The sequence below is a fragment of the Cheilinus undulatus genome, linkage group 9 (assembly GCF_018320785.1).
Source record: "Cheilinus undulatus linkage group 9, ASM1832078v1, whole genome shotgun sequence".
Classification (NCBI taxonomy): Eukaryota; Metazoa; Chordata; class Actinopteri; order Labriformes; family Labridae; genus Cheilinus; species Cheilinus undulatus.
In genome coordinates this window covers 1,698,582-1,724,219 of record NC_054873.1, presented here as the reverse complement: position 1 = coordinate 1,724,219, position 25,638 = coordinate 1,698,582, and the positions used below count along the sequence as shown (strand labels likewise).

At 41.1% G+C, this 25,638-nt stretch overlaps 1 protein-coding gene across 3 annotated transcripts in view; it reads left to right on the top strand.

Moving 5' to 3' along the window:
• Positions 1 to 3,495: 3,495 nt before the first annotated feature.
• The window catches only part of LOC121514979 (zinc finger protein 609-like), a 57,216-nt gene continuing 35,073 nt past the window's right edge, over positions 3,496 to 25,638 (top strand). For 2 of the 3 annotated variants that reach the window (XM_041795479.1, XM_041795481.1), the window contains exon 1: positions 3,496 to 3,903. The gene's annotated coding sequence lies outside the window, so the exon portion shown is untranslated. Of the gene's footprint in view, positions 3,904 to 9,137; positions 9,209 to 25,638 lie in introns of all 3 variants that reach the window. The other variant, XM_041795480.1, reaches the window with a different exon arrangement.

Genomic DNA, 25,638 nt, shown 5'->3' with positions numbered 1-25,638 from the left:
GAATAAACTTTTAATTCATACATATGGAGGGTCCCCTCCATGGATGCGGCCATCTTGGATTTTTACATGTTTCCATGGTAACATAGAGGAAAAAAGGATAAATAAAGTTATTGTATTGTATTCACATTACAGATACACATTAAATTCAACTGGTTGCCACAGTTTCCAGCAGAGAAACCCACTTCTAGATGTTGATATTCAGTTTTACACACTGCACCTTTAAATGCCACTGTTTTCAGCATTCTTGCCAATTGAAGTCACTTTTACACTCTTTTTTTTCCCGCTGTTTTTAGACATTTTTGGCCACCTGTAACTCATTTTGGGGTAACTTCTCACCAATTTTTGCCATTTTCTGCCCTATTTTGCTATTTTTTTTCTTGCTGTTTTTCCACTTTTCACCCACTTTTTGCCATGTTATGCCTACTTTGCCCCTATTTTGCCGCTGTTTGGCCATTATTTGCCACCTTTAACTTATTTTGATTGCCACTTTAATCTGTTTTTGCCACTTTTCACCACTTAGACTGAGGCTCTTGCAAAAGCATTTTTCAACAATTTGGCTCTTTGGTTGTAAACGCTGGTCTAAATGAATCGGTCAACAGACTGAAATTTATATGAAATACACTGAAATAAAATAACTGCGGGGGGGGGGGGGGGGGGGGAAAGTCCACCAACCCTAAATGATGCAAGTAAATTTAATTTAACCATAGTAAAATAAAAGCTCTTATATAAGGAAATTATGGTTCAGAAATACATTTAAATGCAGAGATATTTGTAAAGACAATGCAACAGTTGTTGCTTGGCTGGTTAAGGGGGGGTCCTGTGTAATATTCTTTCTGGGGGCCCTAAATCCCTAGCCACGCCCCTGTGCACCTGTACCTGTAAATGAGGGGTTACTCTCTTTGAGTCTGAGATTATTCTGAAAGTGTAGCACAGCCTCGTGATCTTTTTTAAGTGTGGTCACCTTCGTCTGCTCCCTCACCTGTGTAGTCCTGGACCAGCTGAGGAGGAGACAGCAGGAGTATGATCCTGCTGGTCTGAGAGACTGTCAGAATAAAAACAGGTTAGAAATGACTGGAATATCAAATCTGCTCATTTTATTCTGCAGCTGCTCCTCTGAATGCTGATGAAACCGGACGCCAGAGGCAGAATTCAAAGAAATGTTCAACAATTCAGGACAGCGTGTCCTCTCATTTCTGCAGCGTGCATGCATGTTGGTGTTTGTGTGAGCGCAGCATTAATGGAGGACGTTTTCCTCCCAGTGTGTTCTGTGGTGAAACGCCATGGGGAATCTGTCCATTCTGGAGTCTGCTTGTTTTTCTCTTCAGCACAGAGCATGGTGAAAAAGGAAGGCTGTGTCTTTAATTGATTATTTTACATCTTTATGGTCTTTGTTTGAGATGGATCTGATGTTATCCAGCAGCAGAGGGATCAGGATCAGAGATGGAGTCTGTGTTTACAGCTCCACTCCTCCAGCTGATCCGTCTGTCTTCATCCTGACAAACTGTCGCTCTAAATCACCACATAATCAGGATCCTGACTGATCAGCGCTCTAATTTCAGGTGGCACGCAATTACCATGTCAATCAGCTCTTCCTACACACTGCTCTCTGAGAGAAACACGTCATTTAGAGTTCTTTAGTTCACAATCACAATCTCTAAGCTGAGAGTGAGAGGTCAGTTCCCAAGAGCTGGAGGACGTTCTTATTAATGACCAGCAGGGGGCGACTCCACTGGTGCAACAACATCAGGTGTGAATTTACCTCAGTGGATTCTTTCCTCATTGGTTCCCAGGCTTCTTAAATACACTGTATGTAAACTCTGCCACCAGGGGGCGCTCAATCAAAATAATAAAAATCATGGCTAATAGAAAGCCAGGCCTGCTGTTCAGCTCCGCCCACCTCTGCTGCTTCAGTCTTGCTCTGATTTTAGCTCTGTTCTGTAAAAACTGCTCTCTGTAAGGTCTGCTGTTCAGGTCTCATGGATGAATTTCAAATAATGGGGGAGAAAAGCTGTTAAAAGTGGCAAACTGTTTGCAAAGTATTCTGAGACCAGCTGCAGCATGAAGCAGGAATTCATCAATGAAACCAAAACATCAGTTTACTGTGTGAAATAATGGAAATGTTAACATCATGTTTACCTTAATAAACCACGCTTCTGGGGGTAGTACGGGCTGCAAAATCAACAGGTAGATTGTAGCAGCATCGGAAGTATTGCTCTCAATTTATCGGTCAGTCTTCATTCCAATCCGGACCTACAGCTCTGGGTGAGGACTGAAGAGTGAGATCACAGGGTCAAGTGCTGGTAATAAGATCCCTCCAGAGGGTGTCTGGGCTCAGCCTAAGAAAGGAGGTGAGGAACTCAGACATCCAGCGGAAGCTTGAGGTGGAGCCGCTGCTCCTTCATCTTGAAAGGAGCTGGTTGAGGTGGTTCAGGCATCTGATTTGGAAGCCTTCCTGTGCTGGTCTACAGGGCAAGCCTAACTGGGAGGAGGGCACAGGTAGACCCAGGACTCTCTGGAGGGATTTTATATCTTAACTGGCCTAGGGACACCTCGGAATTCCTTAGGAAGAGCTGGAAAATGGTGCTGGGGAGAGGAATGTCTGGGCTGACCTGCTTAGCCTGCTGCCACTGATCGAGCCTGGATAAGCAGGAGAGGATGGATGGATGGATGGATGGATGGATGGATGGATGGATGATGGATGGATGGATGGATGGATGATGGATGGATGGATGCATGGATGGATGGATGGATGGATGGATGGATGGATGATGGATGGATGGATGGATGCATGGATGGATGGATGGATGGATGGATGGATGGATGATGGATGGATGGATGATGGATGGATGGATGGATGATGGATGGATGGATGGATGGATGGATTTTTTGGCACTTTTAGCATAAAAAGTAACACTGAGATAAAAGACAAAAATTACTTTCTCCAATAAAAATATCAGAATTAAATACAGAAACTAAATACAGTATTCGTTTTTTAAATTCCTTTGCTATCAAACAAACTTTATGGAATTAAAAGATCTCCTTTGCAACAAATATTCTCCCCTGTAACAAAAATTTCACATTCTGTAAAAAAATAAAATGGAAAAAAGACCTACAAAAAAAATTTAAATAAATCACTGCATAAACAGTCATCATCTGTAATAAAGATATCACTCTCTGCAATAGATAAATAAATAATTAAACCCCTATGTCTCAGTGTCATGGTTACCCTTTGTCATTACAGTTGGCCTTCAGAGCCACCATACCCTGGGGTAAAAGGTCACAACGTTTGGTTTATTTGCAGGCTGTATATTTAAAGTACTCTGGGAAACCAAATTGCCAACCGCCTGGTGAAACTGAGACGGCAAAAACAAACTGATTTTCTTTGTGAATGCAGCTTTATGGAAGTAAACCAGTTCCTCCTGCAGTTTCCACACAGTCCAGAGACTCCAGCTCCACTCTGTGTCTGTGATCCAGTGAAGCGAGTCCAGGTCCAGTGACTGCTGTGATCCAGTATCCGTGTTTTGGCTGCATTGTAACCTAACAGCCATTTAGCCCCACTGTGCTGTTTGTCTGTCTGTTGCTGTCTGCGTGTCTTTTACCCGGGATAACGTCTATGTGGAAACTCTGGGAATATCACACCTGATCATGGAATACCTGGAATTAGTCTAACTTCCACCCAGGACCGAGCAGTGACTCCAGAATGTCGGTGTTTCCCGCTGTTTGCCCGTTTTCTCCGGGATGTGACCGTGTGATGGCTGCGGTCCAGTGAACTGGGAGCACGTTGACTGACTGCTCTGCCTGCTCAACCCACCAGTTTGTTAGCTTCTCTGAACTGGTTGAACTGGGATTACTGGAACCTATGGAGTGCACATGAAAGCTTGTCGGAACGGGATTACACACGGGGTAAGTGGATGTGATGAAGCGGGACATCTCGGTGGGTTTTGGACCCTCTCCTTTTGAAACGCGGGCTAGCCTGTTAGCTGTCCCGGCGGTTAGCCTAGCAGGCTAACTGCTGTCTTTGTCTGGAGAGACTAGGCAGCTACGGGGTATGTTTCCATTATCGGACACGTCCCCGTCTGACCTGCTTGTTTTGTTGTATGAAATCTAAACTAAGTACGACATCACATTCAATTTGGACTTATGCACAGAAGAACTTAACCTCTTCAGAAATATGTATTCCTCCCATTATACAGCCGCGTTAGAACAACACTAAACACTGCTACACCAGCAGCCGTTAAAAGTGTTAACTTTGAACCAAAATCAGAATTATCAGCATGTTTTGGAAAAAATGACAACCAAGAAGCAGTAACGCATTTTCTACCCCTGTATGGTCCATAGTTACCCATAGAAGAGGGTAAATTTAGGGGGCAAAACTGGACATAATGCCGGAGTCTGTCCGATAATGGATCTACAGTGCTGACAGGGAGGCTGAAAGCGCCGCATCGGTAATTGTCCATCATACGACAAATGGGACGTCAGGTCAACCGTTATATAAACGATCCGTGTAGCACTGTAATCATGGCTTTAACCGTGTTTAAATATGAAATGCCAGATATAAATGTCGGTGTATTTCTTATTTAAGTGACACTCTTCTGCTCCGCTAACACAGAACCGAGGAACATAACCGTTTCAGCCAAGCAGCACAGCGTCCGATAATGGAACTCGCTAGCATTGTAGCGGGCCGCATTGGGCCTCGAACGATTTGGACGAGTTAAGCTTCAAATATTGCTATTATGTTGCATTGTACTGATAACTTAATGTAATTGTTGATCGTTGGTGATAGTATCGATCAGCTGAAGTCTCTGTACAGCGTTATTAGGGTGTGCTAGTCTGCAGCAGCCAGAGCTAGCATCGAAGGTTAGCCGCTGCTAACAGCTAGTCCTCTGATTAAGTCGGCTAGCTGGTTAGCTAGCTCTGTGTTTGCAGCGGTTCTGTTTCTTTAAGCAAACAGTTGGCTTACCTTCCTCATATAATTTGTATTTACGGCATATTCCTTGAATTGAGCAGACAGTCGTCTGTAACATTAATACAGGCTAACAAGCTCCGTGATATGAATACTCAAACTGGTTTACCTGGTTCATCTTCATGTTGGAGCACAGTTCCAACAGTTTACTCAGTTTTTATTTCTGTAAGTAAAACACTTTGTGCAGTTTACTCTCTTGAAGTGTTAACACATATTTATATGATATAAGCTACCAATTAAAGGCCTTGAACTTAATTTAAAGGCAGACTAGAACATCTTCTCAGGGTTGTACTTAACACCTTAAAATGATGAAACAAGTCTTATATGTTACTGGAAGTGAACTCCAGAGTCTCCATTATGAGGCAGAGATCCTTGAATGCAACTGAGAAGTTTACAAATTCTGGAAAAATGATGAAAATGAGAGAAAGGCAGTGGAGAACTCCTGATGGGGGGCAAGAAGTGATTTCTGCATGCTACCAAAAGGCCATGGAGAAATCTGCTGTGCCAAGCATTCAAAGGGCAAAAACGGATCCTACTTTTGTGTCCTGAAAGTAGTGAAATGTTCAGAAAGGAAAAAAATTTACCTGTTTTTAAAACTCAAGAAGAAATGGCACCAGGCAGGAATTCTAAAAGCATCTGTGTAAATCCTGAAGGAGCTGTGTCAAACAACTAGGGCTGCAGTAATAGAGTCTTTATGTAATTGAGTACTCTATCGATTCTTCTGGCGATTAATCAAGTACTCTAGTAAGAAATATTGCATTTTTTTAATCAGTCACTTTTGCTTTTTCAAGAGAAGTAGTACTAGAAAATGAGAAAAGGAGCTGGACCCCTTAGATGAACTACTTCTGTATTAAAAATTGGTATTAACAGGTTCTCCAAAGAAAATATATTTAACAAAGTGCAATGAATTTCTGATGGCAGTTTACATTTCTTAAAGTTACAAGGACATGAAGTTAAATAATGACATTAGATTCTGCCATATTTGGGGTTTTAGGGATCCTTTACCAAGGAATTTTTAGTGCCAACACTTTATTTCTTCTATAATAGTTTATTTTTATTTTCCAATTTGTCATTGAAGTAAAGGGACGCTTAACCTAATCGTTTTCACATCCTCTAGTTTATGCATAATTGTTATATTTAACATTATAGCAAAAAATAAAGCTCCATCATTCACACAGTGGTCTCATGGTGTCTGAAAGGTCAACCTTTCGATTACAGGAATATGGTCGGTTTTTAAAAGAGTGTTCACTTTTAATTTTGCACATTTTTGTTTGTGAGTTCATCCACCATAATAATCTGACCTTTAAGACCATCCACTGACAGGGAGAACACATTTAAAGGGATAACGCTGCTTCTGTGACCTGTTGAATCCTGACTGTATGATGATGAACTTTGACCTATTTAGTCTCTGTCTCAGTCTGTCTGTGGTAATAGTGGGTTTCTATTTCATTGGTGTCAATTTATTATCAATATAAGTCTTATCAAATTATTTGTGATGCTGTGAGAGTGTGAGAGAGAGAGAGAGAGAGCACCAAAGCAGGACTTGAATCGTGACGCCTGACTGTCTGTGAAACCTTCGGGTCAGTCAGAGAAGTTTCTTAAATCCCTGAAGTCTACAGACACAAACTGAGCGCTGTGAGTTATGCAGGCAAGATCAACTCGAGGATCTGCGTAGGTTCACCAGTCCAGGCGTAGAGCCGTATCTGCCATGAAGCCGCGAACAGTGGCGCTGCATAAAAACGCAGGACAAGTGTCTGTCAACAACACTGCTTCTCTTCCCTCGTGATTTTCACCCCTCATATCATGCATGTTACGTTAAAGTAACAGTGAAAACAAGTACATTGTGACACACAGATAGCCATCCGTGTGAAACACAGCACGCCGTGATGTCCTGGCTGCAGCGTGGGCGTGTATTGATACAGGACTGATTTAAGCAAAGCTTCGAGGCAGATAATTTGCCTCGAGGAATTTTTTTGATTTGAATCACCCAAATAATACGAGGACTCGTTTCACCTGCCACCTCAGTGTCCTCCATTGTTGTTATGTTGGACGTTTGGACGGTTTCATGCAGCCATGCTATGACCCCATGGCGGGACTATCAGAGTAAATGCAGTAATGGAAGACAAAGCTTGATCTCTGAACAGAGTAGAGCAAACCCACACTGAATTCATATAAGGTGGAAATGCACCATGAGGAAAAAATACGCTAGAAATGCCCAAATCATTAGAATCAGGGCTTGACGTTAACTTTTTTGCTCACCAGCCACGGTCGCTAGTGGTTCTGCAAACTTACTAGCCACTCAGTATTTCCACTAGCCACAACGTTGGTGTTTGGTAACTCTGAGCTATATGCCAAATTTGGTACAAAGGGTATGATATGACACACGTGCTCTACTTTCCCTCACCAGTATGATCAACATCAGCTCTCCTCTCTCCCTGCACATATGAAACAGCACACTACTGAGATATGGGTCAGACTGTTAGAGACAGTCATCTGAGAGTCAAAACTCTTAGATTTTTATTTTCTTAATGGGAATCAAGTTTATGCTAAAATTAAAATACTGTTAACCGGCTGTTTGTTAGAAAAAGCTACAGCAGATTACAGAACATCTCTAATTTTCACTCTGACAAATCTCCACCAAAGAATATTAAGTGTCCAACTTCTCCTGTCCTCTGCTCTATACTGTATGGAGCAAATGTTTTCATACGTGTGTCTAATACTAATTAAAATATCTCTTCAAATAATAGATGACTTACATTTGGTGGTGAAGCTCACATTTGGAGAACATTAAACAACTGATGTATAAGAAGAAAAAAAATCACCGTTTAGTTGAATTTTCTTTGACTCCTAAGTGATCAGTTACAGACTTTAATCCTTCTGCCTCTGTTTCTCTCTGCCTCAGTGAACTGATTTAAAGTTTCAGAGTTTCTCTCATCTTTTAGAACCGTTAGTTATCGATTTATGGCAAATGTATAATTAACCCTGAATATACAAATGTTTAAAAGTTTCAATAACATTTAAAGTATGTGCACCCATGCAGAGGTTTTTATCATTTAGATCGCCTTCAACAAACAAACAATATAGATGGAGTACTAATTAAACAATATTTAGACACACCGCCCGCCCTGGCTCGCACGAGTGACAGAGACACACAGCTGGAGAGCACACACACACATAAACATCGCTGACAGACATGGACAGAGAGGCACTTTAAAGCAGAAAAAGAAACTTCAGGTCTGAGTTTATCCTGCAAGTTCTGAAACATTTTACTTAAACAGATAGAAGCCTCCAGTCTAACCAACACATCAGTGCGGGTGTGTGTCCGTATATGTCTGTGAGTGTCGCGTTTGTGTGTCATACTGCATCAAAGCCCTTGGCACTGTGTAAAATACGCATGAATGGATGACGAGACCGGCCACATTTCAGTTAATCTGGAGGGAAATTTGAGCTTTTATGTGCCGAACAGCCTCTCTGTAACAAGTCTAAATCATAAGGGCTAACTGACAAGCACTTTCAGAGTGAAGCATTAGTTTTGACACTGATAAATTCAGCCCGCCATCGTGGCTAGTTAGAGTCACGCTGCTACCCGCCACGGCCAACATCCACCCGAATTTGGCTAGTTGGCGGGTGTCAGTGTCAAGCCCTGATTAGAATGAAAGAATATAAGTGTTAAGGGTTAAACCATAGACTTCAGAAAGGAACATATCAGTGTATCAGAAGAACCCTGTCAGAGCAGCAGTGTGTTTAACTCCACTGATGTATATCTGTGAATGAAGACGGAGGTCACACCAGGCAGAGAGTGTTTATCTTTCTGGATAATCTATTGATAAATACAGCGTCCATGTTTAATGTGGTAGAAGGTGTAGACCGTGTCTGTCGTCAGACCTCGGTGTCCTGATGCAGCTGTAGAGAAGTTCTGCTCTAAACCCTGTGAACTGGGTAGTGTTTAACTATAGTAGTGTCATTGTTTACTATGGAGACAGAACTGTAGAGATGAAACCATTACCAACGGTAACTAACGGTGATAAAATTCCCTCCTGGCTTTTTAGACTGTTCATATTTTAACAATCATTAAAACAGCTAACGGTGCTTTAACATCAGGGTTAATAATGTCCAGACAGCATGCTTCACAGGTGTGTTTACTGAGGTGCATCACTGTCTCTGCTCTCGCCAGCTCCACTCACTGTGACTGTCTGACAGACCAGGCCTGAGGGGCACTTTAGCTGTGGACGCACACATTATCAGGTAAATTAAACATGCAGAAGCCCAGTATTTCTCATACACACTTTATAGAAACACAAAGCGTATAGCCTCCATGCTGCTAATTTGATTTATAGTGTTGATATTAGTGCTGTCAAACGATTAAAATTTTCAATCAGATTAATCACAGGGTTGCTGTGGATTAATTTCGATTAATCATGATTAAATATCATACATTTTTAATCTATATTAATCACGTTTCATTTTGCATAACAGATTCAAGAAAGAAGGGAATATCTATGCCAGGGCTATTCAGCTACAAATTCAACTGGGCCAAATTTTAAAATCCAGAAATGTAGCTGGGCCAGACATGTTTGGCACCCAGTAAGCAGCTGGTAATGTCAAATTTCAAAACAATACGGATCAATTTGATGAAAAATATTCACTTTTATTCATAGTCTCCCTTTTAAATTTGGCAACATGACAAGAGCAAATCAAAAAGTGCATAAAAACACAACAACAGAGCTGTATTTGAACATAACCTGAGGCAGTAGAATTTTTTTCACCTGAATAAAAATAAAATAAATAGAATGAAAAAATAAAATGAAGTTCTGTAAATAATAATTTTGGTCACATTTTACTCAGGCTTATCTTAAAGTGCATAGAAACTAAATTTACACAGCTGTAGCCACAGTTGAAATGGACATGTTTAATACTCGATACTTCTGTCAGCATCACTAGCTGCGCCTCAGAACAGTGCATTATAGGTAGATTGTTGCTAGGCTACAGGGAGTGTTACATTCACGGCCTGAAATATGGCAGGAATTTATGAAAACTTGAAAAAGTCCCTCTGCATCTCTGGCATGACCACAGGCTGGGCCACTTGGGGCTTGATTCTGGGCCGCACGTGCGTAATACTTTATGTCGGTCGACTGTTCCCTCTTGTTTTTTTTTTTGTACTCAGATTTCCCATCGAGAGGGCCAACATGCTGTTTAGTGTCTTCCATATCGAGTTGGTTGGTCACTACCGGATCAACGGCACATTTGTGCGTGCGCGGCGGCATGCTCGACCGTAACCCTACTGGGACAAACTGCCTGAAATGTGTTGCCAGAGACGTTACAGGAGTTTTGAGTCATTTTGCGCTGTAGATGGGTTAATGATGATGGATTAATCCACATTAATGCGTTAATTTTGACAGCCCTAGTTTATATCAAACTTGATGAGACAGTTAAAAATCAGTGTTTAAATTATGTTGTGGCACATTCACATTCACCGCACATACATGTGTAAGTGCAGCACGGTCAACATCAGAGGGAACTTCAGCATCAGGGAGTTAATGTTGCCAGTAACCCACCGTTTAGCAAGGATGAGGGAAAACATCCTTACAGCATAGTATCGTGATATTTTACGTGGTAATATATTGTATCGTATCTACTGTCAAGTATTTTTTTTTTTTTTTTTTTTAATTAATTGCTAAAATGAACTGAAGTCTATGATACTGGATAAATAGCATCAGTTGCTTTTCTGTCCACTTGGTGGCGCTGTTGCACCCTTTGCCCAGTGAGGTCAGCAGAGGTGACGGTCATACAGCAGGAGAACGTTGGTACGAAAAACATGGCTGCAGGGAGAGGACATCAGAAATGCAAGCAGGGCACCAACAGCAGACATGACACATGAGGTTTGCAAGGAGTGCTGCATGAAAATAAAATACTTGAATAATACCATAAAAATGAGGGCAAGGCTAATGCTAACTCAGCTAAACAGTTGAATAAATGCTATAGATCACAATATGTGGTATCACAATACTCTGTATTGCAAAATATTAAAAATCACCATAATATTGAATCGTGACATATGTATGGTGATAATGTCGTAGCGTGGGGCCGCTAGTGATTCCCACCCCTACCATTTAGGCACAATAACAACGACGCAGATATCGCACAACAGGTTTAATCAGAAAAGCTTAAAAAATGCATAAAACACACAATCACAGGAAACATGTTATAGCCACAAAATCCTAGAGTAAAAAGCCACCTCACTGATGAGTTCAGGTACCTCAGGAATTCTGAGCTGTATTTCAGCGCAGTGCTGCCACATGAGAGACTACAGCAGGAAGAGACGCAGAATTTTGTTGATTTGTGGGTAAAAATTGTGATTTATTATTTAATGAACAAGTAAACAACCACATTGAGATATTTGTACTCTTGGTATTTCAGGAAACTTCATGTACATGAATAAAATAATAACCTCCATGTTGACAGATTTGTAGAGCTCCCCCTAAACATCTTGTTTTTGGTTCTCAGGAGAGCCGAGCTCCTCTTAGCTCCCCTGTAAATCAAACTATGTTTAAAATGATGGCTTTAGTAGATTTTTAGAAACTTAGCAATGATGTGGTAATACTCATAGCTGTGGTATATTAGGTCATGATAATAATTATATGAAATTGTGATATCAGGGCATCCCTATGCCAGAAAGTAGCCAGTCCAACCTGATCTGTTTGTTGGCTCTTACTGATGTTATTTCCTTCCTCAGATGTTCCTTATTTTCGACAGAAGCTGCTAAAAGAATCCTGAATTGTGTGAGAATGCTGTATTTTTCTGTGTTGATGGTCGTTGCTGTAGGTCCGTTATCAGATAAAGTGCTCCTCTCAGTGTCTACAGTTAGTGAAGCTGACATTCCCAGCTGGGAGCAGAAATGGCTCCTTTGCCCGGTCCAGACCTCTGCGATGTTGTGATGCTCCAGTTGACTCGAGGCCCGCCGAGCCACTCTGCCTGCAGGAGGACTCAGACAGGAAGCTCAAATGAGCCGATCTGTCTGCTCCTCCTGGGGGGCCGGTTAGACAGGAAGAGAGCACCGCTGAGCTACATGACCAGCCGTCACCTCGACCGGCCCACCTGCCCGCTCAGCGCTCTGCCACACACAGGCTGGACGTCTGTGAGCAGCTCTGCAGTGTCGAATGACTCTGAGAGATTCAGACGAGTTACTACAGCTGTGCTGTCCACCTGAACAGACAGGAGAATTTAGTGAATACTTCTGTAAGGATATTATCAGGTAGCAGCAGATGAGTGCTGTTTCATTCTAACAGACTACCAACTGGTTCATGTAAACACAGGAAGTGGCATTGTGACCAGGCTTTAGCACTTTAAGACTGCATGTCCAGAGCCAGCAGCACTCAGTCCGTTAATTCTAGAGCGATTCTCATCAGCGCTTATTCTTGCTAGGTTACTAAAAATAAATCCCGCTTTCCTTGGTAGAATAATGCTGCTTTAAATTAGCTCTATGTGCTTCTTATTCCCTTATTTTAATAATAAATAGTAATTTTACTTACTCTTCTGTCGAAAACCCTCTCATATATCGCTTAAAAGTATTATTGCTCTCATGAGGAGGTTTTTAGATGTTTCAATACAGAAATATATTGCAAAAGTACAATGGAAACACTTTGTCTGCATTTACACGTCACAGGACGTGACGCAAAGTGTCACATGACCAGCTCACTCCAAGGCGCGGTACGTGTGGCCAGAAGAGGAGACGAGACTTTTCTTAACAACATATTTTCAGAGATTGTATGCACATTATGCAAACATTCAAATGTCAACTTTTTTTTAAGAATGGTTTACAAAAATCCTCCTTTTTGTGTTTTATGTGTTTTCTTTATCAAAACAATATGATAATGTCCTTAAAGTAAATGATATCACATTCGCAATTAGAGCAGCAATAGTTGGCTCATTTTATCTGAATCTGATGAACCTAGCGTTACTTCATGAAAGTCAGACCCCAGCTGTGATCAGCTGGTTGCCAGCCTCACCTCCTCCACCCCAGCCTCCTCCTTTATAGACTAAAGCTCCACCTCCTCCACCCCAGCCTCCTCCTTTATAGCATAAAGCTTCCCCTCCTCCACCCCAGCCTCCTCCTTTATAGACTCAAGCTGCACCTCCTCCACCCCAGCCTCCTCCTTTATAGACTCAAGCTGCACCTCCTCCACCCCAGCCTCCTCCTTTATAGACTAAAGCTTCACCTCCTCCACCCCAGCCTCCTCCTTTATAGACTAAAGCTTCACCTCCTCCACCCCAGCCTCCTCCTTTATAGACTAAAGCTTCCCCTCCTCCACCCCAGCCTCCTCCTTTATAGACTAAAGCTTCCCCTCCTCCACCCCAGGCTCCTCCTTTATAGCATAAAGCTTCACCTCCTCCACCCCAGCCTCCTCTTTTATAGACTAAAGCTTCACCTCCTCCACCCCAGCCTCCTCCTTTATAGCATAAAGCTTCACCTCCTCCACCCCAGCCTCCTCCTTTATAGCATAAAGCTTCACCTCCTCCACCCCAGCCTCCTCCTTTATAGCATAAAGCTTCACCTCCTCCACCCCAGCCTCCTCCTTCATAGCATAAAGCTTGTTGCACCCCCATATTCAGATTCATGCTAACAATAATTTCATTGTTTTCAACTCACATGGTCTTATTTATGGAAGTACTTTTTGCTTGAATTTGTTAAAAATAATCCTACACAAGATTACCTTTAGAATAAATGCATATTAAATTGCAATCGCAATATTCGAAAAGAAAAATTACAATTTGATTATTTTTAGAGATCGTTTAGCCCTAGTTTCCTTACGGCAGAGTCACATGAGATGAGATTTTACTGCAAGGCTCACACCCAAAACTCTTTTCAATGGAAACATATTCAAATTGAATTGCACTTCATCGAAATTTAAGAAATGTCACTTTTATTTTGTGAAAAACTGTCATGGAAACCCAGCTAGTGATGACCACAGCACTGTTCCAAAAAGTTGAATGATTTTCAAACGAGAGAACTTTCAACTAGGGCCGAACGATTTGGGAAAATAATCTAATAGTGATTTTTTTTTTCACCCAACATTGCGATTGCAATTTAACATGTGATTGTTCTTCAGGTTCCTCATCTTATAAATCACTCTATGTTATAACACACAAAGCCATTTCTCCCAGAAATTTATATCAAATCACCCAAAATCTGCAAATAAATGTTCAAAAATGATAAGAAACTATTTAAAAATTAAAAACCTACCCACGACCCCCAAAAAATCAAATCAAATTCCCAAAAATTACAAATAAATTCCTCAAATTTTCATAAAAATACTAAAAAAAACAAAGCAACCCCCCAAAAAATCAAATCAACTTCTTAAAAATTTACTAATAAATTTCTCAAATTTTCATGAAATTACCTAAAAGTATCAAAGCTAATTCCCCCAGAAATTTGAATCAAATTCCCCAAAATTTACAAATAAATGTTAAAAATTTCCATAAAAATACCTTAAGTTTTCAGAACAAATTTCCAAAGAAATTCAAATCAAATTCTCCAAAATTTACGAATAAATGTATCAAATATTCAAGACAATAGTTTACATTTTCAAAGCAACCCCCCCAAAAAATCAAATCAAATTCCTAACAATGTCAAAATACTTTTCTCAAATTTCTGCAAATATCAAAAAATTTCTAAGCAAAAATTCCCCCAAAATTCAAACCAATTCAACAGAAATGTCTTAATGCAATTATTTTGTCCTGTATTGCAAATTTGATATGAATTGTAATGAAGGGAGTGATGATTTTATGGATTTCCTATTTTGAAGAAGACAGAAATATACTAAAACAAGGAAGGTTCTTACATTGGTTGGGCAGAGAGACTTTAAAGAAGTCATGTAGAGATGCAGCCATCGGTCAGTAATGCAAACAGAAATCAGTTCCTGATGTTTATTTGTTTCATCCAATCAATTTGATATTGCAGTCTGGTAAACCTAACGGCTAAATCAACAAAGAGGTTTTAACTGGGCAGAATAAGTGCCCAGGTTTGGTAAACCAGTAACAACCTGCTCCCAGACTGAGTAACACAGCTGTAGTAGACTAACACGTCCTTGTAGCTGCTCTATATTTGCTCATGCTTCTGTTATCCACCATGCTGTGTTTGAGCAGGACTAGGACTGAGATTAAGCGGTTCAACAGAACATTCCGGGGTCCTCTGTTGTTGTGTGTAGGGTGGTTTGTGGTCTCCACCTGCAGACACTTTGATAATCAGTGTGTGTTTCCTCTGTGACATGTGGGAGTAAGAGGCGATAAGGGCTGGGGCGTTGCAGCTCTCAGCCTGTTAACTTCAGCTGCTGCACCTCGTGGCCGCTGGCTGAACTCGGGATGATCAGAGATAAAGACGAGCTGGGTGGACGAGAGGATGATGATGATGATGATGGCGGCGTCTGTTAAATCTGATTCATTCTGCTTTGTTGAATCCACACTGTCGCATCACCCTGAACCTTCACAGAAGTCAACGCAGGCCGCTGGACGTGCATCTATCAAAAATGTAACTGGGCACTGAAATGAGCTCTGTGATTGGTCGGCTGGGTAGCATTGCCTGACTAATGTCTACAGGCGTTTTGTGTTTACTCTGCTCTGAGTTGAAGGCTGCAGACAGAGATGGAACTAGTCAGATCTACTCCCTGACTTCCAGAAATGTCAGGCGTGCATTTTCTCATCACTTTCTTTCTGTGGAGAGTTTCCCGTCCTCTGCAGATTCAACAGTCGCGCCTCCGCCTCCATTTCTCTTCAATAATTACAGAATAACCAGCTGCTGCTTGATAACATGTTGCTTAGTAGGGCTGTTAGAGATTAACATTTTTAATCACGACTGATCTCGCAGCCTTCATAGTTAACCTGCGGGCCAGTTTTATCTGTTCTAAATGTACCATACAGGAATATTTCTCAAGATTTAATACCCTTATAAACACATGGGTGGGCAAAAAAATGCTTTCTTTATGCAAATGTTTGTTCATGACAACGGCCCAAAACAACAACAGTTACTGTCCAAAATATTCTCTAGACCAGTGTTACTCAGCCCTGCTCAACCAGAGAGCCAAGCTGTTGAGAAATACCTTTGCAAGAGCCACAATCTGTGGTGAAAACTGGCAAAAACAGCTTGGAGTAACAATAGAAATAAGTTAAAGGGGGCAAAAATGGTCCAAAAGGGGCAAACGTGGCAAAAATGAGAGAAAAGTGACCGAAATTGGCAAAAAGCAGTCAAGAGTGGCAAAATAAGACAAAAAATAGGAAACAAGTGGTATGTAATGGCAAAAGTTAGCTTAAATGGGCAAAAAGTGGCAAAACTAGGCAAAAATTAGATAAAGGTGGCTAAAAGAAGTTGCAAAAATGGGGAAAAATTAGGAAACAAGTGGTATTTAATGGCAAAAGTTAACTTAAATGAGCAAAAATGGTGAAAAGGGCTTAAAATGGGACAAAAGTGGCAAAAATGGGAAAAAGGTGTCAAAAAGAAGTGGCAAAAATGGGGGGGTACTTAATGGCAAAAATGGGCAAAAAGTGGCAAAAATGAGAGAAAAAAATGGGATAAAAGTGGCTAAAAGAAGTTGTAAAAATGGGCAAAAAAATAGGAAACAAGTGGTACTAAATGGCAAAAGGTAGCTTAATTTGCACAATTACAACTGACAATTAAAGCCTTCTGTGTAAGTCTGGGGAACAAACAGATTGTTATTAACTTCTGAGGTCTAAGTTTCCCCTTTTTTTTTTTAAGGTTTATTTTGGGCATTTTTGTGCCTTTATTTGTTAGAGGAGGATAGTGGATAGAGTTGGAAACAGGGATGAGAGCTGGGGAGAAACATGCGGTAAAGGGCCTCAGGCTGGATTCGAGCCCGGGCCGTCTGCGTACATGGGGCGCGTGCCTTAACCACTCGGCCACCTGCGCCCCAAAGTTTCCCTTTTTAAGGTTGTCTGGGGAATAATATTTTAAATTAACACATAATAGAGCCACAAATAATCACAAAAGAGCCACATGTGTATCTAGAGCCACACGTTGAGTATCACTGCTCTAGATTAAGCTCAGAGATCCTGAACGCTCCAAAAGTTTGCTGAGAGGATGACATGGTAAACTCCAGCCTAACAGGACAACAGATGGAGATACTGACATTAATGTAACTTTACTGAATAACACCACATGTAGAGTCCAACTGCAGACTTCTAGTTTTAAGCCTTTAAGTTCACTCCTCTGTTGTTCTCAGCGTTATTAACGCGTTAACTTAAACCCATTTTAACGCCCTAATGCCTAGTTTAGGTGTCCTAGTTTCCTGCTCACTAATGAGCTGAGAATGTTTCAGGAGGACTGGGAAATGGAACAAAACCAGACTGGTGACTAGAACAGCACGGACACACCACACCAAGAATAAATCAGGCTTTACTCGCCCCACCTTTGAACACAACAGTCCATCATTGAGAGCTACAGAGGAGCTCCTAAAATCTGATAATCCTCACTTCTTTGGAGATTGTAGCCTGTGGGCTTTTCTCCACTCTTCTTAGAAAACCTCTGACAGCAGCTTCTGAGTGTCGGAGTGAAGCCGTGTGCTGTTGGAGCTCTGCGGCGTGCTGAGAGCAGAGCAGCTGACGGAGCTCCTCGCCCGCTGGGTAATCAATAAGATGGAGAGTCCTGTGCAATGTCAGGAGGAGAGAGAGAGAGTGATGGATGCAGACGGAGCACAGTGCTGAGACAAGCAGACTGCTCACTGCTCCAGTCCTGAAATACAGGCAGGGAGGAGGAAATCTGCAGGCTGGGCATTTCTCTGCAAAATCAGCTATTCAACTGTTTATTTTCTCTTAAACTAGAAACTTCTGATTTTGATACCATAGTAGTAGAAATAAAACAATATCAATGCCTGTTTAAACACCATAGCCACTGAATCTGATCTCATCGGTGCCCAAAACTGGTTGATTTAGTTTTTTGATTTCCAGCCTGTTACTAGAAATAGTCTGTGAACTCATTCTGAGTATAGACAGGCTGGTTATAAAACACACGGTCCTCAAAGGAACGTTTACACTAAATAAAATCCTTAGTCTGAATTCTCATAAGTGATAGAGGAAAGTGTGTGCAGGGATTCAGCTGTCTGTCAGTAATGTTGATGTTTAGCCTTTACTCTGAATATTTGTCAAGATTTAATACCCTTATCAACACAAAAATGCTTTCTTTATGCAAATGTTTGTTCATGACAATGACCCAAAACAACGGCAGGTACTGTCCAAAATATTCTCTAGACCAGTGTTACTCAGCCCTGCTCAACCAGAGAGCCAAACTGTTGAGAAATACCTTTGTAAGAGCCACAATCTGTGGTGAAAACTGGCAAAAATGGCTTGAAGTAGCAATAAAAATAAGTTAAAAGGGACAAAAATGGTCCAAAAGAGGCAAAAATGGGTAAAAGGGGGCAAAAATGGGGAAAAAAGGTTTGAAAAACAGTCTGATAGTAGTAACTGGTGGCAAAAATTAGTCCAAAAGTGGCAAAAACGAAGAAAAAAAAATGAGAGAAAAGTGACTAAAATCGGCAAAAAGCAGTAAGGAGTGGCAAAAATGTGCAAAAAAAGGACAACAAATAGTATTTAATTGCAAAAGGTAGCTTAATTGGATGAAAAGTGGCAAAAACTGGTGAAAATGGGCAAAAATGGGATAAAAGTGGCTAAAAAAAGCTGCAAAAATGGGTAAAAAAAGAGGAAACAAGTGGTATTTAATGGCAAAATGTATCTTAAATGAGCAAAAGTCATGAGTAAATGGCAGAAAAGGACAAAAATGGTTCAAAAGTGGAAAAATTAGGCAAAAAGATAAGAGAAAAGTGACTTAAATGGGCATAAAGCTATCAAGAATGGCAAAAATGGGCAAAAAAGAGGAAACAAGTGGTATTTAATGGCTAAAAGTAGCTAGAAACGTCTGATTTTAATACCATACTAGTAAAAATAAAACAATATTAGTGCCTGTTTAAACACCAAAGCCACTGTGAGCAGGGGTTCAGCTCTGTCAATAATGTTGATGCCTTGCCTTCGCTCTGAATGTCCCAGAGGTGTAGAAGGGAATGAAGTGATCCACCCCTCTGCTGGCTTTGGAGGCAGTAAAACAGACATTACAGAGAGAGCAGGATCAGCAGAGCCAGCAGGGGAGCTCAGTGATGGATTTGCCAGGCTGCCTTCTGGTAAATCCATCTGGAAAAGCTCCAGTCCACATCATTATGCCGAACTGACCGTGGCTCTCAATCAGCGTCATTTGAGTGAACGAGGCGCTAGCTACAGGTGGACTGTTAGCCGTTAGCAGTGGCTGCCTCCAGTGTAGCCGTTAGCTCCTACAGTATAGCAGCGGGTTTATCAGAACTGGACCTCATGTCTCTATTAAAGAGCAAAGAACTGCTCTGACAGAAAAGATGCTTTCACTCTTCTGTCAGCCTGCCTCAGCATGAGTTTGCACATAATGTGGTCCGAACAGAGGTAAACAACGGTTAACGCCACGGTGGTGATTAGCTCAGATATAGCTGTAGAGAAGTGGTAGTTTAATCCTCAACCATGTCTTTACTAAAACAGAGCAGAGAGCCACTCAGACAGCTTCTCTTAGCAGAGAAGATGTTTTTTCACGTCCCCTGAAAGGCTTCAGCGTGAATTTTAGCCACGACATGCTTCACTATTCAAATACTACATGAAAGAAAGTGGGCAAACTCTTCTGCTACTGTTGACTTTTTAGTGTGTTTTGGATGCAGCGGTCTGTGAATTCCTGAGTGAGACACTCTTTCCCCACTCGGCTGCATGTCCATGTTCCTTTAGTTGCCTCAGCTTTCTAACAAACGTTACAGCAGGCTGTGGTTTGTTCATGGTCTGAAGCTGCAAACAGTTCCAAACAGCTGATGAAACTAGACCTCACTGAAGCTCTGGATTTGAGCTGGGAGCCGTGTTTCTGAGTTTGCATCTCTATGGGGCGAGAGATAACAACAAGGGGAATTTAAGAAAATAAAGAACTTTGGTTTTGAAATCGTCCTAAACATAAATGTGAATTAAGCAAATTGCTATATCACACAGTCCTAATGAATGTGACGGACAGAACACTCATCCAATCACCTTCTGAGAATTTTTTAAAACTCCTGTCCTTCCCAAACGCTTTCCATGGGAACTTTCCAGATGAATGTGAAATATATCCATCAGGGATGTGACAGTTCTGAGGTCATGGTTTTGTTCGTACCTCAGTAGTTTGGGTCGCGGTTTAGTGAAGGGCTGAAGGATCTGGGAAAATAACCTAATTGTAATATTTTTCCCCAATATTGCGATTTAAAGTACGATTACTTTATTACAGTGATTCCCAACCTGTGGGACGCGGCCTAATATCAAATATTAGACACGTGGCAAGCAAATGAGAGATAGGAACTTTAGTTTTCCAGAGGTCATTGTGTGGACAGCTCCTTGAAAACTGTAAAACTGAAGGTATTGGCGCGCCGATAGTCGAGTGGTTAAGGCGCATGCCATATACGCAGGCGACCCGGGTTTGAATCCGGCCTGTGGCACTATTTCCTGCATGTCTCTCCCCGCCCCTTCCCCTGTTTCCAACTCTATCCACTGTCCTATCCAATAAAGGCAAAAAGGCCAAAAATAAATCTTTAAAAAAAAAACTGAAGGTGTTGCAACATGTTACAGATGCTGTGTTAGCGACTGTGGAGCTTCCAACATGTTTCACCTGTATTCACTTCAGTCCTTTATGTTCAATCTTCAATATAAAAAAAGTGCTCTGAGAACGCATTATATGACCTTCGTATTTATGGGGTCGGAGGTGGGCCGCAAAAGTTTTTGAGACTTAAAAGTGGGCCCTGAGTTGGAAAAGGTTGGGAACCACTGCTTTATTAGTTCCTCATCTTGTGTATTTCTAAACAAACAATAAATAAAAGATTATAATTTATAATAAACAAGATATTTGGTAGATTAAATGAAGACTAAACAATTAAAGTGTGATCGATTTGAGTCATTGTTGTATTGATGGGAATAATTATTTTATGTCTTTCTCATTTTGAATCCGACAAACATAAAAAAGAGGGAAAGCAGGAATTTTTGCCAAGTGTTTCATGTTGTGTAGCATCTCTGCTGCAAAACATTTATTAAACTGGTATGTTGGCATGCATTCCAGGTCAAAGAAGTATTGCAAATTCTGCGGTGTGTAATATTGCAGTTTAATCAAAAATGTGATTAATTTCCCAGCCCTAGTTCAGTACAGGTTCATTGATTTAAAGAAAAAATGGGAGAAAAAAGAGTCCTACATTTATAATTCTAGATTTTCCACACTCGTTGTTTTTATTGTCATCATTGTTTTTTAACTGTCCGTTACACCCCTAATATCCACGCACATATGAAGTCTGTATGGTGTGTCTGGTTATTCGGTTCAGGGTCTGAAGGTCACATCAACCAAGCAGCAGATGTGGGTTAATTTTCCATTTGGTGAGTGGCCTCCATAGCATGCTCCACACAGTGAGTACCAAAACAGTATACATGTGTAAGAAAGATATGCAGTGGTACTCAGGTATGGAAGGAAACCGTACTATCGTGACATGAAAATGTCCTAGAATTAGTGTCCAGCTGCTGGAACATCCCCACTCTAAAGCGCTCTCTACTCTCAGCCGTGCTAGCTTGGTTGTTTTGGAGCCTGCAGCTGTTTGTGTGACAAAAGATCCAGACCACTGAGACACGGTTTCCTGCTCTGGTTTGTGTTTCACGCACAGGCTGCAGCCTCGTACTGGTCTCATTGTGCTGGAGTCTGTGGGTTTGTTGTTTCCTCGCCTGCAGGATTCACATCACAGCACCTGACTCTAAAATCTCAGCTTTAGGATAGAAAACCAGTGCATGTGTAGATTAAACTATACTTGTGTTTTCTCCTCATTGTCTGCAGCTGTACATGCAGTTGGAGAGCTCTGGTCTTTATCACTCATTCATCTGTGTGCAGTCAAACAGGATGCGGGTGTTTCCACTTCTGGCACTGACAGCTGCGTGTCAGAGCTCGCATGTGAAGATTTTTCTGTTTAGTCTTGAGAAAATCTGAATCCTCAGAATGAGAGATGTCCTCTTTTATGTGGAGCTTCATTCAGAGGTTTAACTTTCACTTCCCGCAGCCGGCACGTCTCTGCAGTAAACATGCTGGAGCTGCTGGAGGGGAGCAGAGCGGGGTGTTTGGACAGCGGTCTCAGTGCTGACAGGTACTCTCTGAAGCTGCAGTTTGTTGTTAATGTCGTTGCTGGAAAGCTGCAGAAGTGAGAACGTGATTTAGAGGATGACAAAACCCAAGAATGTGCTGCTGCTGGTTTCCTCTCCCTTGTTCTGGATGAACACTCCTGTCCACAGATGCCCTGTAGTAATCTGCCTGCTGCACATTTTTTACCCACAAAGCTTTGAAAGCTTGAATTGTCAGGATTACACTTCTGTAAATCATTTAATGAAGTGTTAAACAGAGCAAACTGAATGGTACCGCTAGTAAACACTGTGTTCTAGATTAAAATGTGACTCTGTGTAAAGGTGACTTTAAACCAGGGGTGTCAAACTCAGTCAAAGAGGGGGCTGGATTCTGAATTAAGTCTAACCTGAGGGCCTAACAGGGTCCACAACTGGCAACCTTATTTTTGCCAGTAATAAATTATGGGGAAAAACTAGCGCTGATGATAAATGATTTTGAGGTTTAAAAAGTCAGAATGATAAGCTTAGAGGCTCAAAATCTGAGATAAAAAGTCAAACTTACTTGTTCTAAAGGTCAAAACACAAAATAAGATGTTAAATAATGCTTTTAAAAGGCAAGTATAAAAATTAAAGTCACAATCATGTTTTTAAGGCAAAAATATGACTCAAAATTTAAAACTAGGAACCTAAAAGGGAAAAATAGGAGATAAAAGTCCAAATAATAAATTGAAAAGGTCAAAATATGAGATAAAAAGTTAAAGTTATTAGTGCAAAATGTCAAAACATGAAATAAGATGTTAAAATGATGCTTTAAAAGAAAAATATTTTAAAAAAAAGAAAGTCACAATAATGTATTAAGGAAAAAATATGACTTTAAATTTAAAATGGTGCACCTAAAAGGTCAAAATATGAGGTAATGGTCAAAATAATACATTGAAAAGGTCAAAATATTCAATAAAAAGGATAAATGATAAATTGACAGTCAAAATATGAAATAAAAAGTCAAGACAAAAATTGAAAAAGACAAAATATTAGAGTCAAAATTTTAAGTTAAAAATGTCAAAATATAAGACAAAAAGTCAAAATTATAAATGTAAAAGGTCAAAATATAAAATGAAGTCCATATAATAGGTTGAAGTCATAATTGTGCCATGTAAATTTTAAAATATGAAATGAAAAACACAAATAATTTATTTTCCCATATTTATTTTTATGGGATTATTTTCACTTTTTATTTTTTCATGTTTCACATCAGGGTAATTTGATATCATCAAGGTTAAGTTTACATTTTTATCCTGGAGGAAATTTGCAGACCTCATATTTTAGGGCCAGTTGTAATATGAATATGATATGATCTTGTAACTGTACCATGGGCCAGATTTGGCCCCCGGGCCTTGAGTTTGACACCCCTGCTTTAAACTAAATAAGATGTTAAAAACAGAGGTACACCTAAGCTCAATGCTGCTGTATTCATATCCTGAAGAGCCTCCTGTGTAGGGCTGACAGCTTCAAGTCGATTGGACGCTTAATTGATCAGAAAGCTTAAGATCGACCAAGATCACCCTGGTCAGCGAATCGCCCCACCACTCCTAGACGCTGGTCTCGGGGCAAAAGCGTGTGAGCAGCTGAGAGAGAGAGACATGCTGCTGGGAACAGGAGCAATGCAGCTCGAGGAATTACAGGTAGAGAAGCACATAAAGCTACCAGAGTGGGATATCTGCTGATATTTTACAGCACTAACGCTCAGAAACAACACATCAACTCGTCACAAAGTTGCAGGCTGTTTGTACTGAAGTGGCGCTGCTGAGTCTGCTCTGCCCTCCCTCACTGCATCAACTCCCGCGGTCAGTTTAATTCACCTGTCGGCAAATAGGCTGCGTGGTATCATCTCCTTTTATAATCTCCTTAAAGTGTTAGCGTTAGCTTCTCTTACAGTCACACAGAAAGGAGAGGTGATAAAAGGCGATGTCTGCTGGTCATAAAGTCCCAATGAGCGAACTTTTTTCCTCTCAGCTCCGTAAATAAACGCTGCCTGCTGCCTGCTTTATGCTCGTAAATGGCACAGCGCGGGCTGGATCAAGTGATTCTGTTAATAGTTACCGTTACAAATGAATGAAAAACAATGATCTGAAGTTATTTTCTAGGCTGTATGGGTTTAAAGTGTTACCGCGCCAGGATCATCAGGAGATCAAAGGCAGGTGCGCGCTGATTATCTCTCAATTAATTATATAATATAGTAAGACGTGATGAGCCGAAAAGATGTATTAATGCTTCCAAAGGCTTGTTACGTTCATTTTAGGATCATTTAGAGTACCAAGCAGGTGCAGTGAGGAGCCTGGATGGATTGAATTAGACCCCGACGAGGTAACTTTTTATAATGAATGAAATTTGTTACCTGAACGACCAATCAATTAATTGGTGCCTGGTTGCGATTTTGGTCGACCAAGTTTTTCTTTGGTTGTCTACAGCCCTACTCCTGTGTAGTTGTAGTAACTAATTGTAGAGATTTCCACAGCAGAATTAGACTGGCCTCAGGCCACACCACTGGGAACCACTGGTGTAGGTGACTGTCGGCTTTAAGGCGTGTGTTTGCTTGAATATCACTGCCTACAGAGAAACGCCTCTTAAAGTCCTGTCTTCACAGGTTTCTTTGTTTGTGAGCGTTTGTAGGAGGTTAACTCTGTCGTGATCCTTTCTGCTACTTAAATGTCTCTGAAAAACACTTCGAATGTAAACTTCCACAGTAGCCTGAGGTCGGCGCTGTCATGTCTGCTGGGTTTTGTAGTGAGTGGAGGCCAAGTATCTGTAAAGGTCTAAAGGTTCTGCCTTACCGTGCATTTCTGATTCACCATGTTACACTTTTAGCTCCAAACCAGGAGTCACGTTAACCCAAAACTCTCCATCACTGATGGATTTTTTTAGGATTACTGATCATTTTGGAGGCTGTCCATCATTTTGACTGATTGGAGTAACGAGGATGGCGCTGTGTTTAGCACACACACATGAAGGATGCAGAGAGCTTTTCTGTTTTACGCTCATGGTTCATCCTGGAGGTTTTTAAATGTCTGAAAAAAATCTGTAGCCTGTGGGCTCTATCACTGAGATAGACTATATTGCCAAAAGTATTCACTCACCCATCCAAATAATGTAAATCAGGTGTTCCAGTCACTTCCATGTCCACAGGTGTATAAAATCATCACCTAGGCATGCAGACTGTTTCTACAAACATTAGTGAAAGAATGGCTCGCTCTCAGGAGCTCAGTGAATTCCAGTGTGGTACTGTGATAGGATGCAACCTGTGCAACAAGTACAGTGGTGAAATTTCCTGACTCCTAAATATTCCACAGTCAACTCTCAGTGGTATTATAACAAAGTGGAAGCCATTGGGAACGACGGCACCTCAGCCACCAAGTAGTAGGCCACATAGAATGATGGAGTGGGGTCAGCAGATGCTGAGGTCATAGTGTGCAGAGGTCGCCAACTTTCTGCCGAGTCAATGG